Here is a 19,031-nt window from a genome sequence, read left to right as displayed (position 1 = left end):
TCCATGCCTACTTTTGCATATAGCAATACAACGAGGTAGTTTGAACACTGGCCCCAACACCTACCATACTCTCTGACCTTTTAAGAAAAAGTTTGTTGGTCCTGAATAGAGTAGGAATTAGAGCCAACCTTCAAACTCAGTTCTGTAAAATTCCCAAAAATGTGCATAGTTTTGAATGGTATTTCTCTTAGCCCCATGGACAAATTAGATTAGTGTAGCCTATATAATAGTACAGTTACATGTTTCAGTTATAGTAAACATGTTATCCACAGTATAGTCTGTGGATAAAGCTCATCCGAGTCATTCCAACAGAACTTGTCCATTTGGTCATACTTGTGTGTGTGTGTGTGAGTGTTCATGCATGTGTGCACAATTTACTTTGGTGTTACTTTGATGAATATTCTTGGCTTTAAGAAGTTGCTTACATGACTGATAGAAAACTTAAAGAAAATTATTTCTTTGTTTCTTTTTGGGTGGGTTGGGCCATACCTGGCAATGTTCAGAGCTTATTCCTAGCTCTGTGCTCAGGGATCACTCCTGGTAGGGCTCAAGGGACCATGCGTGGTACCAGGGATCATATCTGAATCAGGTACATAGAAAGCAAGAAATTTACCCACTCTACTATGACTCCAGCTCAAGGATTATTTATTTATTTATTTATGTATTTATTTATGTTGGTTTTTGGGCCACAGTGATGTGCTGTTCATGATGGTGCTTGGGGACCATATGGGACAATGGGGACCAATCCTGGGTCAGTCACATGTCAGGCAAGTACCCACTATGCCATTGCTCCAGGCTCTCAAGAAGTATTTCTCGGCCGTCACTTAAAAGCTAGTCAAGGGGGCTGGAGCAATAGCACAGCGGGTAGGGCGTTTGCCTTGCACAAGGCTGACCCAGATTCGATTCCCAGCATTCCATATAGTCCCCTGAGCACCGCCAGGAGTAATTCCTGAGTGCAGAGCCAGGAGTAACACCTGTGCATTGCTGGGTGTGACCCAAAAAGAAAAAACAAAGCTAGTCAAGCTTTTACCCCCTCGCCCCAGGTAAACAAGATAGCTTACTCAAGTTCTCATGATATCGGCAGAGATGGAGAAAGCTGTGATACTCCTCAATGTGGTAAAAAAATTTGTCAACTGCCAATGAAAGGTAATGACCTTGAATTCCTCTTAAAATCCAATAAAGTAATAGTGGTGGGATTTTAAAAAGCAAATTGTGAGTAAGGAGACAGGACAGCAGTTTGGGTGCATGCCAGACCTGTGTCGGATTTACAGCACCACAAGCTGCCCCAACCGTCACTGGGTGCAACCCCGGGTACCCCACCACCAGCTCTGGATACGGGCCTGGAGGCCCCCAACACTGCCAAGGTGAGCCAGCGTCCCAGCGGTGCAGGCCCAAGCAGCAGCACATCCTCTGGCCCTTGACCCTGTACTCGGTGGGGCCCCAGGCCTTCTGAGCACCACTTGGGACCCCCTCCCCCATAAGTAAATAAGTCAACAAATAAAATTAAAAATTACAAGCCCATAAGTGTAAAAAAGATGGGAGAAGGAGAAAGTTATAATGGCATTTGGAAGATAGAAAACAGATTTATATGTTGACCCAAGAAAGATGAATTCTAAATTTCTCAGAAAGCCAACCACCTTCACTGCAAAATTTCTCCCAAAGCTCAGAAAGCTAAATGTGCTAGCAAAAGGCCCAAGAACAAAAAATCCAGGAAACCTGGCTCAAAGTATTTTAAGACTCACATTCTGTCCCCTTCCATATGTTCATCCACCTACCTCCACTGCAGCCCGGCCTGCCACCAATATTCCAATCTTTTCTTCCCAAGTCCCTCCCGGCCAGCCAGGCAATGGGCTTGCATGTGAGAACTAAGAGATCGAGGCTTCCTTCAGCTCCTGCTGACTCATTCATGGCCCTGTGTGGGGGCTCTCTGTGGGCAGCAGCTGACTGCCTGCCTGCATCTGTCTCCTCAGGAACATCACGCTCTCTTGCCCCACTGCTCCCCGTTGGGGCGACCCTTACTGGAGCTCCTGAATGCTGGCTGCCTAGTCTCTTACGCTTCGGGCCCCTCTGCCCCATGAATACTGGCATGTAGCCCAGTGCTCTATCGCCATCAGCCCTGATCTGTAGAGATCTCCGAACCTTTTCATGTGTTAGCATCCCTCTAATGAAGACATCTTTTGTTTGTTTGTTTTTGGGTCACCCTAAAGATGCTCAGGCGTTACTCCTGGCATACGATTGAACCCAAGTTGGCGTCACCCAAGGCAAGTGCCCTACTCATTATACTATGACTCTGGTCCCCAATTTATTTTTAATTTTGGGCCATTCTCAGGGGTTGCTCCTGGATCTACACTCAGGAATCATTCCTATGGGATGCGTACAAGGTAAGTGCCTTACCTACTTTCCTATCACTCTGGCTCGAAGAAACACATCTCTAATGGCCTTGGCGAATGGTACCTCCTGGGATCCTCCTTGGAACAGAATCCACTGGATAGGCTTCTGGCCTCACACAGCCTCACCATTTCCTTCAACCTTTTCACTCTTTCCTCTGATGTCTATCAGGAAACAAATTTCTGCTTCACTCAGTGTTGGTCACTGTGGCCTGCAAGCTCCTAATTGCTGCTGAGCTCAAATTTGTCCTAATGCTTGGAGCTTTTGCCCTATTATTAATCCTTAAACAAGTGTCCGAATAGGACAATTTAAAAATAATCTGGACTTCCATGTTTCACTCCTTGAACTGTAGCACTGTCATCCCATTGTTCATCGACTTGCTCGAGCGGGCATCAGCAACATCTCCATTGTGAGACTTGTTACTGTTTTTGGCATATCAAATATGCCATGGGTAGCTTGCCAGGCTCTGCTGTGCGGGAGGGATACTCTCGGTAGCTTGCTGGGCTCCAAAGAATCGAACCCGGGTAGGCCGAGTGCAAGGCAAATGCCGTACCCACTATGCTATCGCTCCAGTCCTCCTTGAACAAGAATAAAAATTCATGAGCATCCAATCCCAGAGTGCGCTCATGGCTCCAGAGTATGCTGGTCCATTTAATCACTCAGCAATAAACATCCTCAAAGGTCTGCATCCAGTTGTTTTTATTCCACATTTCAGGTTTTCTTAACCAAGACTCCAACCACAAACAGCTTAAGAGATTTGACTTGACTGCAAATTAAAACGTTTGGTAGCTCATCTATTCTGCTCTTATACAGCAGGAGTTTTGTGTTCTACCAAAAAGACCTATGACTCTTGGCCATTCAAAGCTTATTAATTGCTCTGTCTCTAATTATCCTTTTTAAATACCAGTTGTCAGCAACCACTCAGCTCAACTTTGGTGAAAGGCCATCATACCTGAAAGTCCTGTGTCTCGTGGGAATGGTCTCCCCAGGGTTGCTACTGCTATTAGTCACTGGTTTGGGAGCAGCCAGTGTGGTGTCATCTTTTTTTTTGCTTTTTGGGTCACACCCGGCGACACACAAGGTTTACTCCTGGCTCATGAACTCAGGAATAACTCCTGGCGGTGCTTGGAGGACCACATGGGATGCTGGGAATCGAACCTGGGTTGGCTGCATGCGAGGCAAATGCCCTACCCACTGTGCTATTGCTCCAGTCCCTACGCGTCATCTTAACAAGAATGTGATGATGCAGTTAGAGCAGCAGCTGGGACCATCAGTCAATTAGGACCTGGACTATGAGAGATACAAGAGGTAGATTCTCATGGCTACTATGGCCAAGGAAAAGAAATTAACTTTTTTTTTCTTTTCTTGGGGTTTTGGGCCCTGCCTGGTTGTGCTCAGGGCTTACTCCTGGCTAGCTGCTTAGGGGTCACTTCTGGTGATGCTAAGACCATCTGTAGTGCCAGACATCAAAGGTGGCTTGGTCTCCTGTAAGGCAAGCATCTTACCTGCTGTACTATCTCTCTGGTTCAACATTTTGTTTTCTTTAAAGCAGAAGCATAAAGCAGAAGCACAAGGCATACATTGTGATGCCTTGATGTTATTTTGCAAAGTGGTGACCACTGTAAGGTTGGTTAACGTCTCTGGTGGAAACATCTTTTGGAGGAAACCAATAAAATGTCCAGACTAGTTGGCAGGGTCCCCAGTCCTATTCACATGTACAAAGCATTTAGACAGTTTCTTATCTTAGTTTCACCCTTCCAAATAAATGTGAATGGCCAAAGATTATTCAACTCTACAATATAAAAGTCAGAAAATCTCTAATATAAAAGTCAGACTAAAACCAGTACAAACATTCATTCATCTATGGATCCATGGCTGACTTCTCCATTCTGGCAATCTCCCATCTGGCAATACTGATAATGCTGCTTGAGCTTGAAAAATCATTTCTCTCTCTCTCTCTTTTTTTTTTTTTTAAAAAAACATTTCTCTTTGAAGGCCAGAGCGATAGTGAAGTGGGTAGGGCTCTTCTCTTGCACATCGCCGACGGGTTCAATATCTGCATCCTGTGTGGTCCTCTGAGCCTGCCATGAGTGACCCCTGAGTGCAGAGCCGGAGTAAGCCCTGAGCACTAGTGGTGTGGCTCCAAAATCAACTCCAAAAACAAAATAAACAACAAAAACCCTACACTTCTCTTTGAGATTTAGAGGTGGAAGTATTGTATCAAGTTTAATATTCTGTTTAATATTTTAGAGACCTACTCACCATACCATTTTTCAATTCATCATTGTATATTCCCTCCAGCAGTACATAAGCTTACAATTTCTTTACACAATTGTTAATGCTTGTTATTTTCTGTTTATTTTTTGTTTGTTTGTTTGCTTTTTTTTAAAATAAAAATTTTATTTCATTAAATCACCATGTGGAAGATTACAATGCTTTCAGGCTTAAGTCTCAGTTATACAATGTTGAAACAACCATCCCTTCACCAGTGCCCATATACCACCACCAAAAAAAAACAAAACCCACACAGTACACCTCCCATCCCGTCTCCCCCACCCCCCGCCTTGTAACTGATAAGTTTGACTTTACTTTCTGTTTACTTTGGTTACATTCAATATTTCAACACAAACCTCACTATTATTGTTAGGAGTACCCCACTAGAGTCAGACTGCACGGTTTTGGATTTCTGTACTTTAACAACTAAGTCCAGGGAGATTTCTTCCAGATATTGGATCATTGCAAGCTTGAAAACCCCATCTGTGGTCGTCATAATATGGCGGTCACCACGCCCTTCAGCCCCGGAAAGGAAGAGGCGAGAGAGAGAAAAATACCTTTCCCCTCCTGGGCGGGCACGGGGCTGAGGCTTATTTCTCAGGCTGGAGACATTCTGCGAGGAGTTGCTCATGCTGAACGCCCCCCGGGATCACATCTCAGCGGCGGGAGGGGCCGGTGCCTCCCACCTTCCCAAGAGTACCATCGTCTGTTCTTTTGCTGCAGTTTTTGTCGTAAATCCCATCTGTGGTAGTCTTAATATGGTGGACACCACTCCCTTCATCCCTGGAGAGAAAGAGGAGAGAGAGAGAGAGAGAGAGAGAGAGAGAGAGAGAGAGAGAGAGAGAGATACCTTTCCCCTCCTGGGCGGGCATGGGGCTGCGGCTTAGATCTCAGGCTGGAGACATTCTGCGAGGAGTTGCCCATGCCGAAAGAGGTTTTGCTAGGTCTGGATTCACACTTGTGCAGCTGCGGAAAGGCCGCACACGCATGCGGCCCCCGGGATCACATCTCGGCGGCGGGAGGGGCTTCTGTTTATTTTTTTATAGTCATGTTAATGGGTATGAGATAGTGGATCACCATGGCTTTTCTTTGCATTTCCCTGCTAGCTTGTAGCTTTAATTATTTCATGTCCTTATGAGCTTCTTCTTTGGGGAAATGTCTGTTCAATCACCTTTGAATTTGCTTTTTCTGTTGAATCCTTTTGTCTCTCCTTTGCTGTCTTCTTATGTGGTAAGTATATTTTTGTTTTTTTGGGGGGCCATATGTGGCTTACTCCTGGTTCTGTGATCAGGGATCAGTCCTATCGGGATTCAGTGGACCATATTAGGGTGCTGGAAATCCAAACAAGGCCAGCTGCATGCAAAGTAAGAACACTGGTCTCTGTACTATCTCTCAGGCCCCTGGCAGATTTGTTTGTGATCGCTGGTGCCATGATCAATTTCTGGCTACAACATCACCAAGTATGTGTGAGAAGTGCAGCAAAGGGATGTGACTGTGCAACTAAAGTGTGTGTGGGCACCGTGGCCAGAGAGTTTGATGGCTCCGGAGCCCGTGTGTGAGCTCCTCGGGGCCCCCAGAGAGGATCACAACCAGAATGTGTGTGAGCACAGCTGAAGGGAGCTACCATTAGTGTGCTGTGTGAAAGCACCGGAGTGTAAGAGTGCCACCTTGGTGAGCACCAAGCTATGTGTGCAAATGCCTCATTGTGATGTGTGATCCCATTCAGGCATGTATGTAACACCTTACTATTGTCACAATGGCAAAACAACAATGAAGGGGGAGAATAAAATTGGCTTTTAATAAAAGTTTGTACCCACAAATATTTTTTAAATCCCATGTCTTTTTTCCTCCTTCCATAGTGGAAGGGAGGAGAGATAGTGCAGCAGGTAGGATGCTGACCTGGCATGTAGCTGAGCAAGGTTTAATTCCCTGGCATCATATCTGTCCCCCTGACCCCTACCAAGAGTGACCCCGGAGCACAGAGCCTGGGATAGTTCCTGAGCACACGAGGTGGGGCCCACAACAACAACAACAACAACAACACTGCACACACACACACTTAACTTTCTTATTTCCTTTCAGCATAAAGAACCTGTCTTAAAATCTTGGGGGCTGGAGATATATTATAGGGATTAAGGTGTTTTCCCTGGTTTTGGCCAACCCTGGTTTGATACCCCGCACCCCAAACACTGCCAGGAGTAACCCCTGAGCCAGGACTTAACCCTGGGTATTGCCCCAAGCCAAAACCAAACTGAACAAAATTTCCTGTAGGGCAGGTATGCTAATAACAGATTTTCTCAGATTTGTTTCTCTTCCTTTTGAAGAATAGTTTCATAGGATACTATTCTTGGTTGCAGTATTTTTTTCCCTTCAGCACATTGAAAATATGTTCCTCTTCCTTATCTAGTCCATCTAGGGCAGCTGTCATGATGCTATGACAACTCTTAATCATAATGTTTCCCCCCTGTACATAGTGAATCGTTTTTCTATTGCCACTTTCAAGATTTTTTTTTTTTTGCTTTTTGGGTCACACCCAGCGATGCTCAGGGGTTATTCCTGGCTTTGCACTCAGGAATTACTCCTGGCGGTGCTTGGGGGACCATATGGGATGCCGGGGATCGAATCCGGGTTGGCTGCGTGCAAGGTAAACGCCCTACCCGCTATGCTATTGCTCCGGCCCCACTTCCAAGATTTTTATTGATGTTGTTTTGACCTTCAGCAGTTTGGCTATGATTCATCAAGATGTGGTTCTTTCTGTATATCACTTTGGTTTCATTAAATTTCTTGTATCTGTAGATTTTTAATAACCAAATTTGGGAAGTGTTTGAGTATTATTGTTTAAAAAAAAAGTTTGATTCTCTCCTCTCTCTCCTCTTCTATGATTCTCATTTCATATGTTAAGATACTTGATGAGATTCTATCCCCTTTTGCCAGATCTTCTGCTCTATAATCTGTCACTGGGCCTCGAGAGGGCTATAACCCCATGGTTTCCTTCCACCCCACCCTACCCTCTCTCTCTCTCTCTCTCTCTCTCTCTCTCTCTCTCTCTCTCTCTCTCACACACACACACACACACACACACACACACGCGCACACACACTCACTCACACACATCCCTTTTGGGGATTATGGTTTGCAATGCAGATACTGAACGGTTATCATGTCTTTTCTTTCTTTTTTTTTAGTTTTTGGGCCACACCCTACAGTGCTCAGGGGTCACTCCTGGCTCTGTGCTCAGGAATCACTCCTGGTGGAGCTTGGCAGACCATATGGGATGCCGAGGGTTGAACCCTGGTTGGCTGCATCCAAGGCAAACGCCCTCCCCACTGTGCTATTTTTTTTTTTTGGGTTTTTGGGTCACACCCAGCGATGCACAGGGGTTACTCCTGGCTCTTCACTCAGGAATTACCCCTGGCGGTGCTCAGGGGACCATATGGGATGCTGGGATTAGAACCCGGGTCGGCTGGCCACGTGCAAGGCAAACGCCCTACCCGCTGTGCTATCGCTCCAGCCCCCCCGCTGTGCTATTGCTCCAGCCTCTCGTGTCTACCTCTTTACCTAGATTCAACACTCAGTTCTTGTCCCGAGTGATTGTTTCTAACTATTATTGTCATACTGGTGCCTTCTCAGTCCTGACTGTTGGGGCTTCCTTTGATTGTTATCTCCCATCCTCGGTTGTCTCATCAGTTTGACTGTATCCTTTCTGAGTGGGTGAGATTTAAAAGGATCAATGAAATGAACTAGTTTACCTGGCACTCCCCACTCCCTGCCCACCACAACAGTCCCATGGGTCCCTAAGGTCCTTACTGTCAACTGGCATGTTCTTTATGGTTGAACAGTATTGGTGGGGATCAATATCCCTATAAAGGAACAACTCATGTAATCTTTATAAAATGATATTTAATGTAAGAATGGTAAAAATGTTTCTATGCTCCTTCTCTTGTGAATACTAATCCTGTGTTCGGTTTTTCTCTTGGTTTTCTCACCACCATATCCTGTGGTGTTTGGGGGATCATATACAGAGCTTGGGATTGAACTTGAGTTGACTGCCTGCAAGACAAGATCCTAAACCTCTGTACAATCTCGTTAGTCTTTTCTTTGAACTCTTGGAAGCTTTTAACTCTTTTAACTTTAATTTCCATGTATATTTATGTACTCAAGTCGTGGTCCTGTGGGCCAAATCCAGGGTGTTGTACCTGTGAGACACTCGTTTCACAATTGTCACACATTCCTGTCCCTGAATTTTTGTTAATATTTTTTTCTTTTTTGGGTCATACCTGGCAATGCTCAGGGGTTACTCCTGGCTTTGCACTCAGGAATTACTCCTGGTTGTACTCGGTGGACCATATGGGATGCTGGGAATCGAACCTGGGTAAGGCAAATGCGCTACCCGCTGTGCTATCTCTCCAGCTCCTTATTTTTAAATTTTGAAGCAGGAACTGGAGAGAGAGTATAGCAGGTAAGTTGCTTGCCTTGCACCTGACCATCTTGGGCACTACATATGGTCCCTTGAACCTTGCCAAGATTGATCCTGGAGTATAGCTGGGTGTGGCCTAAAATAAAACTAATTTTGAAGCCTAATTAAATTACTCCTTTGAAGCATTTGTTTTAATTTGGATATCTGGGCCCATTCAGAATCAGATCTTATTGATTGTCTTTTTATTTTCTCTCCCCAATATGGGTAATACTTTCCTGTTTTAAGTTATCTACTAATTGTTTAAAAATTGCTATTTTAGGTTCCAGGAGCTGGTGCAAAGGACTGGAGTGCATGCTTGGCATGGAGGGGCTCTGAGTCTGATCCACCATGCATGTTCCCATGAGCACTGAGCCACGAATAGCCCCTGAGCACTCCATAGTGTGGCTCAAAACTTCCAAAATATTGGTATTTTATATAAGGTATTGTAGCAATTCTAGATGGTATTTTAATTTTTGTCTTTGCTACTTTGTGTTTATTAATTTTCCTAGCAATATGTTTCACGATCATGATCACGAAATCCCGTTATTCATCGATTTCTCGAGTGGGCTCAGTAACCTCTCATTTTGTCCTTTCCCTGAGATCTTAGAAGTCTATCTTGACTCGGCCCTCTCAACGATGTCGCACTGGGGGCTCTTTCAGGGTCAGGGGAATGAGATCCAACTTGTTACTGGATTTAGCATATGAGTACACCATGGGAAGCTTGCAAAGCTGTCCCATGTGGGCAGGAAACTCTCAGAAGATTGCCAGTTTCTCCCAGAGGGAAAAGTAGGGTACAAGATATCACGCGGCCGCCGTGAAGCTGCTGCGTGCTTCTGAGAGCTTGCTTTTAAGTCTTTGGATGTTGGCCGTTGATGGGATTAACACACCTGGGTTCCTCTGCCGGTATCTTCATGTGTGAGGCCTGTCCGAAAGTGTGGAGAGGGTCCTCGAGCATGGCTGTAGCTAGGTTCCGGTGGTCTTCGGCTGCCGGGAACTGTTTGGGGTGGGGAGGGAAGCTGGAACTCATCCCCTCTGAGGGGCCCCGGGGAAGACAGCCAGGCGTGTGGGCAAGAGACTCTCTGCCCGCCATATGTTTAGGTTTAGGATTTGTCATTTTCATGATCGTGGTTGCTTACATATCTGCTGGATTGTTTTGCCCATTTTAATTTTTAAAACTCTAAAAGGTCCAATTAAAAAAGAAAATGGGAGGAATCAACCTCCCCAACTTCCTACTCTACTACAAAGCGGTAGTCATTAAAACAGCATGGTACTGGAACAAAGGCAGAGCACCAGACCAATGGAACAGGGTTGAATACTCTGACACATCCCCCCAAATATATCACCATCTAATCTTTGATAAGGGAGCAAGAAATGTGAAGTGGAGCAAGGAAAGCATGTTTAACAAATTGTGCTGGCAAAACTGGACAGCAACATGTAAAAAAATGGGCTTAGACCTTGACCTATCACCATGTACAAAAGTCAGATCAAAATGGATTGAAGACCTCAACCTCAGACCAGAATCCCTAAGGTACATTGAAGACAAGGTTGTCAAAACCCTCCATGACATTGAAGACACTGGTATCTTCAAAGCTGACACGCCACTGGCCAAGCAAGTGAAAACAGAGATAAATAAATGGGACTATCTCAAACTAAGAAGCTTCTGCACCTCAAGAGAAACAGTGATCAAAGTACAAAGACAATCTACAGAATGGGAAAGGATATTTATGCAGTGCCCATCTGATAAAGGGTTGATAACAAGGATATACAATGCACTGGTTGAACTCCACAAGAAGAAAACTGCCAACCTGATCAAAAAATGGGGTGATGAAATGAACAGAAACTTTCCCAAAGAAGAAATCTGAATGGCTCAGAGGCACATGAGAAAATGTTCAACATCACTAATCATCAGGAAGATGCAGATCAAAACAACAATGAGGGGGCCGGAGTGATAGCACAGCGGGTAGGGCGTTTGCCTTGCACGCGGCCGACCTGGGTTCAATCCCCGGCATCCCATATGGTCCCCCAAGCACTGCCAGGAGTAATTCCTGAGTGCAAAGCCAGGAGTAACCCCTGAGCATCGCTGGGTGTGACCCAAAAAGCAAAAAAAAAAAAAAAAAACCAAAAACAAACAAAGAAAAAACAATGAGATATCATCTCACACCACAGAGACTGGCCCACATCCCAAAAAACAAAAACAACCGGTGTTGGCGTGGATCTGGGGAGAAAGGGACTCTTCTTCACTGCTGGTGGGAATGCCGACTGGTTCAGCCCTTTTGGAAAACAATATGGACGATTCTCAAAAAATTAGAAATTGAGCTTCCACTTGACCCAGCAATACCACTCCTGGGAATATATCCCGGAGAGGCAAAAAGGTATAGCAGAGATGGCATCTGCATTTCTATGTTCATTGCTGCACTGTTTACAATAGCCAGAATCTGGAAAAAACCAGAGTGCCCCAAAACAGATGACTGGTTAAAGAAACTCTGCTACATCTACACAATGGAATACTACGTAGCTGTCAGAAAACATGAAGTCATGAAATTTGCATATAAATGGATCAACATGGAAAGTATCATGTTGAGTGAAATGAGTCAGAAAGAAAGAGACAGACATAGAAAGATTGCACTCATATGTGGAATATAATGTAACTGAGAAGTACAAGTTGGCAATGATGCAACTTCTGGCAGATATTTCTCTGGACTTAGTTACTAAAATACAGAAACCCAAAACCGTGAGGCCACTAAGTGCGGTCACTTGACCTCATATCTCTTCATTCTCAGCAATGGAAAACAAATTATCTAATGCTTCCTTTTCAGCAGGTCTGACTTTAGGGGAGAGACTCTCCAAGCAATTATAGTGAGTTTTGTTGAAATATTGAATGCAATCAAAGTGAAAGTAAAGTGAAATTTATTAGTTACACAGGTGGGGGGGGAGGCTAGGGGTGTGGGGGTGCGGGGTGGAGCTATACTGTGATTCTTGGTGGTGGAATATGTGCACTGGTGAAGGGATGGGTGTTCGAGCATTGTATAACTGAGACTTAAACCTGAAAGCTCTGTAACTTTCCACATGGTGACTCAATTAAAAAATAAAAAAATAATAAAAGGCCCAATTAATTTAGTTTTCTTTTTTTTTGTTGTTATTTTTTGGCCCCCCAAAGCCCCAAAGAAGAAAGTCAACTAAATTAATTGGGCCTTTTGGAGTTTTAAGTCACTGCTCCCCTTTCCCTTCTGCACCCAATACAAACTGACTTTAAAAATACAGAAAATTCATGGCTCATAATTCTACATATAATTTGTCATTGTTTAGGGCCACACCTGATGGTGCTTGAAGATCACTCCCAGCAGTACCTGGGGACTGTGCAGTGCAGGGGAGTAAACTCAGGCCTCCCGTGGGGAAAGCTCTTTCACCAGCACACTTCTGAACTGTTGGAAGGACATGCTATGGGAGAGGCCAAACAGGTGAGGTGTGGCTGTGCATCTCTGAGGATGCAACTAGACATGAGGCTTTTCATTTCTCTAGCACTAACTTGAGAGACTTCTGACTTCATTTACCATCTCTGCCATGGGGTCTCCGCCAAACCTCTCTTCTTACAGGCTTCCTCCTCATGGGAACAAACTCACAACCACATTTCTAGACCTTCCTTTTTTTTTGACAGTTAATAGTTTTAATTTTTAAATTTTTTAATGAAACAATGTGAGATAGAACTACAGACTTACACTTTTGTGGTTACATTTCAGTCATACAGTGGTCAAGTGCCAATGCCCCCACCAGTGCCCATTCTCCACCACCAATGTTCCAAGCTTCCCCCCCACCCCACCCCACCTCTGTGGCAGGCACATTCCCTTTCACTCTCTCTCTCCTTTTGGGTGTTATGGTTTGCAATTCAGGTAGTAAGTGGCCATCATGTTTGGTGTATAGTCTACTTTCAGCCCGCATCTCCCATCCCAAGTGAGGCCTCCAAGCATCCTTAGCTTGGTGTTCCCTTCTCTATCTCAGCTGCCTTTTCCTCCAGCATGTGAGGCCGGCTTCCAAGCCGCGGAGGACTCCTCCTGGCCCTTATCCCTACTATCCTTGGGTGTTAGTCTCCCATTATGTTACTTTATATTTCACATGAGTGCAGTCCTTCTGTTTGTCCCTCTCTTTCTGATTCATTTCACCCAACATGATACTCTCCATGTCCATCCACTTATATACAAATTTCATGACTTCGTCTTTTTTAACAGCTGCATAGTATTCCACAGTGTAGATATACCAGAGTTTCTTTAACCAGTCATCTGTTCTCAGGCACTTGGGTTTTTTTTTCACATTCTGGCTATTGTAAATAGTGCTAAAGTATACATACAAGTGCAAATGTCATTTCTACTGTACTTTTTTGCATCGCCGGGACATATTTCCAGAAGTAATATTACTGGGTCAAATGGGAGCTCAATTTCTAATTTTTTAAATTTCTAGAACTTCTACCTTCTATACATTTAAACTATACTACAAACTCAGGATGCTGTGAGCTGGTCCCGAAAATTGCAACTTTAGTCTATGCATTCATTTGTTTTGAGTAGACTATAGGGCAGTCTCTGAAATTCAGAGGGAATGTTTATGTTATGTACTTCACAAGGGTGGAATGCATGCTGAGGAAACAAACATCCATATTATTACTTAATATGCACTGCACTGTCACTATCATCCTGTTGTTCATCAATTTGCTCGGGCGGGCACCAGTAACGTCTCCATTGTGAGACTTGTTACTGTTATTGGCATATCAAATACACCATCCCTCTTAGAGAGCCCAGCAAGCTACCCGTGTTGTATTTGGTATGCCAAAAAAGATTCCATTACTTAATATAGACTTAATAAGTATTAGTATTTACTTAATAATGGTGCAGTGCTGGAAATCAACCCAGGGCCTCTACTGCAGAAACACTTCCCCAGCTCCTAAGTCCATACACACTAACCCTATATAATAATATGTATGTATATATGTATAGCACAGCAGGTAGAGCGTCTGCCTTGCACACGACTTACCCGGGTTCGCTTCCTACCTCCTGGGGAACCCGGCAAGCTACCGAGAGTATCTCTCCTGCATGGCAGAGCCTGGCAAGCTACCCGTGGCATATTTGATATGCCAAAAACAGTAACAACAAGTCTCACAATGGAGCCATTACTGGCGCCCGCACATCGATGAGCAACAGGACAGTGCTCTATATATCTATATACACGTTTGTGTGTCTAGAGCTCTGTGTTCAGGGATCTCCGGGGACCATACGGGGTCCAACCAGAGCTCCTGCTCTTTCTCCTCTGTATTCCTCCTCACGTTCGTCTCCATAGTTGCGTGGTGCGGAGAGGCCTCTGCACGCGTGGGCCGTAGTGCCACCAGCAGTCACCACTTCAGGCGGCGGCCGGCGGCGCGGGCGGTGCCTGCTGGGGGTGGCGGCTGCCTTGGCGGCCGGAGGGGTCCGGCCGCGGGAGTCGGGGGCTCACGGGAGGCCCCGCGGCCGGGGCTGGTCTGTAGGCACCCGTCGCCCTTCTCGCCTCATCAGGGGCCACAGTCCACAAACCGAGCCGGCTCCGTAAGAGCCTGGACGCCCGCAGGCCGCGGCGGCGCAATCGCGGGACGACCCCGTGGCTGGCGGCGGCCCCGCGCGGCGCTAGGGCCCTTGCCGTCGTGAGGAGCGCGCGGCGAGGCCTCGGAGGCGCGACTTCCGCAGCGCGCCGCCTTCCGGGTCCGCCGGCTGCGGAGCCGCGCAGGCGCCGTGCGGCTGCGCGCGCCCCCGCGGTCTCCCGCGCGAGCCCGGGCTGCGGGAGGCGCGAGGCTTCCTGGGTGTGGTAGTGTGCGTCCTCACTCAGGCCCCGCCCCGGCCCTCGGCCCCGCGCCAGCCGGGACTACACCTCCCGGCATGCTCCGGGAAGCCGCGGCGGGAGGCGGGGCTGCGTGTGCGCGCCGGCCCGGCCCGGCCGGTTCCGTCCCAATCACCGTAAACAGGCGGAGGCTGGGCGGGGTGGGAATGGGGCGCCCGCGGCCGGGCGGCGGCGCGAGCGTGAGGCGGCGGCGGCGGCGGCGGGCGCAGGTCAGCGGCGGCGCGAGGAGCCGGGAGGGCCCGCGGGGGCGCGGCCGGGTCGGGGGCGGGCGTCCCCGTCGGGGTCGGTCCCCGGGGCGTGCGCCCTGCTCGCTCTGGCCTGGCTCCGGGACGGCGCGCGTACGGGGACCGGCCGCGGCGACCGGCCGTGGGCGGGTCCCGCGGGCTCGGGCGTGCGCGGAGCGCCGGGGGCGGCCGGGAGCCGTGCGTGGGCGCGGGCGTGCTGCGGGCCGCGGCGCGCGGGGGGCGTTCCGGCTCCCTGGGCAGCTGGGGGGAGGCGTGGAGGCGACGCCGCGCAACAGGCCCGCTTCTGGGTCGGTGCAGGGGAGGCTGCCTTTCCGGAGGGATGAAACGGGCCTGGGAGAGGGGAGCGAGCGTGGCCGTCTGTCCTTCAAATGATCTGGCTGCTCGATCACGCCTTTCTAAGTGTCTTCCTGAAAGTGAGTCACTGCAGTCAGCTGTGCTGTCCGTGTAGCTGTTCCCACTGTTGCAGAGCACCCCTCCAAGGAGCCGGCTCACGTGAAGGAGATCGTTTCAGTCCTTGTTTCGGGGCCACACCGGGCAGTGCCCAGGAGCTACTCCAGGTTCTGGGGTGAGGGGAAGGGCATGAGGTTCAGGGCTTCCAGCCTGGGCTGCCCACACGTGCTCAGCCTGTTGAGTCGCCTCGCCAGTCTGAGATGTAATTCCTTTTTTTTTTTTTTTGAGCCCTATCTGGCGGTGCACAGGGCCTACTCCTGGCTCTGTGCTCAGGGATCACTCCCCACCACTGCTCGGGGCATCCTGTGTGGTGCCAGAATTAAACCCGGCTTGGCTGTGTGCAAGTCAAGCATCCCCTGAGAAGTAATTCTTAAGGCATCCTTAAGATGTGGGACATAAACTAATTTGGTTAACACTTCAATGTGTTCCTTCTCATTTTAGATTTTTCAGGGCCCTTTTTGCACCTTATTTAGAAAAAAAAGGTGTATTATTAAAATGCACATTCATTTGTAAAGTTATATTTGCACAGTTGTTTGCTAGGGAAGGAGACTGGGCCCAGAACATAATCCAGAAGTATGTTCTGTTTTGAAGGAAACTTTTTTTTGTTTGTTATTTGCTTTTTGGGTCACACCCGGGGATGCACAGGGGTTACTCCTGGCTCATGCACTACTCAGGAATTACTCCTGGCGGTGCTCGGGTCTAACCAGGTGGTGGCTTGCAAGGCAAAAGCCCCACTGTGCTATCACTCCAGCCCAGAAGAAAACTTTCTGATAGAAACTAATGTTTGTTTATGTGGAGGAAGTTTGAAGAAAATATGGATTATGTAGTATAGCAGGATTGCTGTGTCAGGTGCAGCAGACCTAGAAGGGTAAGACTGGAGTGATGGCTCAGAGGACTGTAGTAGGTGCTTGCATTCAGGAATCTGTAGTTTGATCCCTAGCACAGCCTCGTCCCCAGAGCACTGCTGGGTGTGGCCCCCAAAGCAAACAACACACAAGAAAGGTAGTGTTCTTCCCTTTACGTTGATCAGACTATTTTTATTTGAACTGTCAAGAAGTAGGGTTTTTTTTTTTTTATGGGGGATGAAGGAGAAAATCAAATCCAAGACTTAATACCTGCAAGGCATGCACTCCACCAATGAGCTATTTTTGTGGCCCCAGCACACAGTGTTTTAAAGATACATTTGTGGGCTGGAGAGATAGTACAGTGGGTAGGGCACTTGCCTTGCACAAAACTGACCTGGTTCCATATCCCTGTGGCCCAGCACTGCCAGGAGTAATCCCTGAGCACAGAGAATAAGAGCCAGAGAAAAGCCATAAACATAGCCAGGTGTGGCCCTAAAGCAAAATATCTTTGGAGAAAGGATGGTGGTAAGTGATTGTTCAAATAACGCGATAGTCAATTTCTTTTTCCTGTTTATTTATTTATTTTTTTTGGCTTTCATGGGTGGTGCTTTGGGACCTCACAGTGCTGGGGATGGAACGTGGGGTCCACTTATACTCCAGTTCTGAGTGGTCTCCCTGGCTCCCGGGGTGAGTTTCTTAAGATCGTAGAAGATTGAGGAGGATTGAAATTATGGATAGTCTTATCTACAGTTGAGGTCATTTCAGTTTTGTCTCTTAAACAAATTGGAGTTACTGAGATAATGAAGAGAGACCTAAGAATGCCGTTTTAACTGAGTGCTGTGTCAGACTTATATTCCATACTTTGTACTTTGTATACTTAAACATAGTTTTAAAAATTTCCCTTTGGTGTTTGGTACTTATGGGCCACTTCCAGCTCTGCTGGGAGGGGTGGGAGGGATCCCGTCACTCTGGTGGTGTGTGGGGCATGGGCAGGCCGCTTGCCTGCAGAGCATGCTGAGCCATTTCCCTGGCCTCTGCACTTAAGCTCTCAAGAAGTCTCTGGCAAGACAGAGAGGCAAGAGTATGGATGGGGTGGGAGGGAGGAATATAGGCGGGCTGTCAGACTTGGTGAAAAAGTATCACTTTGTAGAATGGAAAAATTGTTTTTCCCATGTGTAGTATTGGGCTTGTTGTGTCACAGATGAGACATAGGCAGTTAAAGGAGGAACTGGAGAAGGAAATTCCTCGGGGAAATCCCGAAAAAATATTACAGGAACCTCTTTATAGGTACCTTCCATTTTTGAAGAAAGCTATACTTCACATCCAATTAGACTTTCCAAAAAAAGAAAAAGAAAAAAAAAAGATCACTAAGGATCCTCTGAACCTCAGAATCCTTGAGAGATTGCATAGAACAAGGATAATTAGGAATCCGTTGAGTTGGACAGCAAAGAGCAGGTTGGTAGCAGTAGAGTTCATTGAGTTGAGGTGTTAATGGGAGACCAGGGAATGGAAAAAAAGATTATTTTAAGAATAAATCTTACAGCTGAGGGGAAGAATACAAAGGTGTTAGCAGATAAAGGTTGAAGGACATGATATGCGAAGCCTTAAATTACTTTTTTCTTATAACAGCTTTTATTAAATTACTCATATGGCATAAATTCATCTTTTAAAGTATACAAATCTGTGGATTTAAGAAAAATTATGCAACCATCTCCACAATCAATTTTTAGATCATTTTCGTTTCCCAAAAAGGAAACCTCCTACTTTGTTAGCAGTCACTCACCATTCCCCATTCTTCCTCCCACCAGCAGCCTCTAACTTAACTTTCTGTTGCTTTGCATTGGACTGTTCTGGCTACTTCATATAAATGGAAACATACATGTGAATATTTGTGACCGACTCAGCATAACATTTTCAAGTTTTACCTGTATTACAGCATGTGGCAGTTCTCTTAATTGATCACTATTTAACTGTTATGAGTAATTCTGGTGTGAGAGTGCATTGTGTGTGCATGTTTTAGTGTGGATGTGTTCTCACTGCTCCTAGGTGGATGCCTAGAAATAGAATTTCTAGATCATATGGTACTCTTTTGCTTCATATTTTGAGGAGTTGTTATTGGGGCCACATCCATTGGTGTTCAGGGATGACTCCTGGCTCCATGCTCAGGGATTCTTCCTGGGGGACCATATGTGGGCTGGGATTGAACCTGGATTGACTGCATGTGCAACCTTAACCCCTGCAGTATCTTCGTGCTCAATTTCATTATCATCTTTCTCTTTCATTTCCCTTGTGTTTTGGGCCATACCGTCAGTGCTTGGGGCGTACTCCTGGCTCTGTGCTCAGGGGTTGTTCCTGGCTTTACTCAGGGGATCGTGGGTGGTGCTGCATGAGCTGCATGCAGGGAAGCACCCTGTCCTCCATACTATCTCTTCCTTCCTTTTTTTTTTTGCTTTGTGAGTCACACCTGGCGATGCACAGGATTTACTCCTGGCTCTGCACTCAGGAGTCACCCCCGGCAGT

General features: G+C 46.7%; 1 protein-coding gene across 2 annotated transcripts in view; it reads left to right on the top strand.

Annotated features, from left to right (window-relative positions):
- The first annotated feature begins 15,034 nt into the window (after positions 1 to 15,034).
- RALBP1 (ralA binding protein 1) overlaps positions 15,035 to 19,031 on the top strand; it is a 42,524-nt gene continuing 38,527 nt past the window's right edge. The window contains exon 1 of one of the 2 annotated variants that reach the window (XM_055127518.1): positions 15,035 to 15,180. The gene's annotated coding sequence lies outside the window, so the exon portion shown is untranslated. Of the gene's footprint in view, positions 15,181 to 15,462; positions 15,630 to 19,031 lie in introns of those variants that run through there. The other variant, XM_055127519.1, reaches the window with a different exon arrangement.

This window comes from Sorex araneus, chromosome 2, assembly GCF_027595985.1.
Source record: "Sorex araneus isolate mSorAra2 chromosome 2, mSorAra2.pri, whole genome shotgun sequence".
Taxonomy (NCBI): Eukaryota; Metazoa; Chordata; class Mammalia; order Eulipotyphla; family Soricidae; genus Sorex; species Sorex araneus.
Note: the sequence above shows the minus strand (reverse complement) of the source record. Positions and strands in the feature narration are given on the sequence as shown.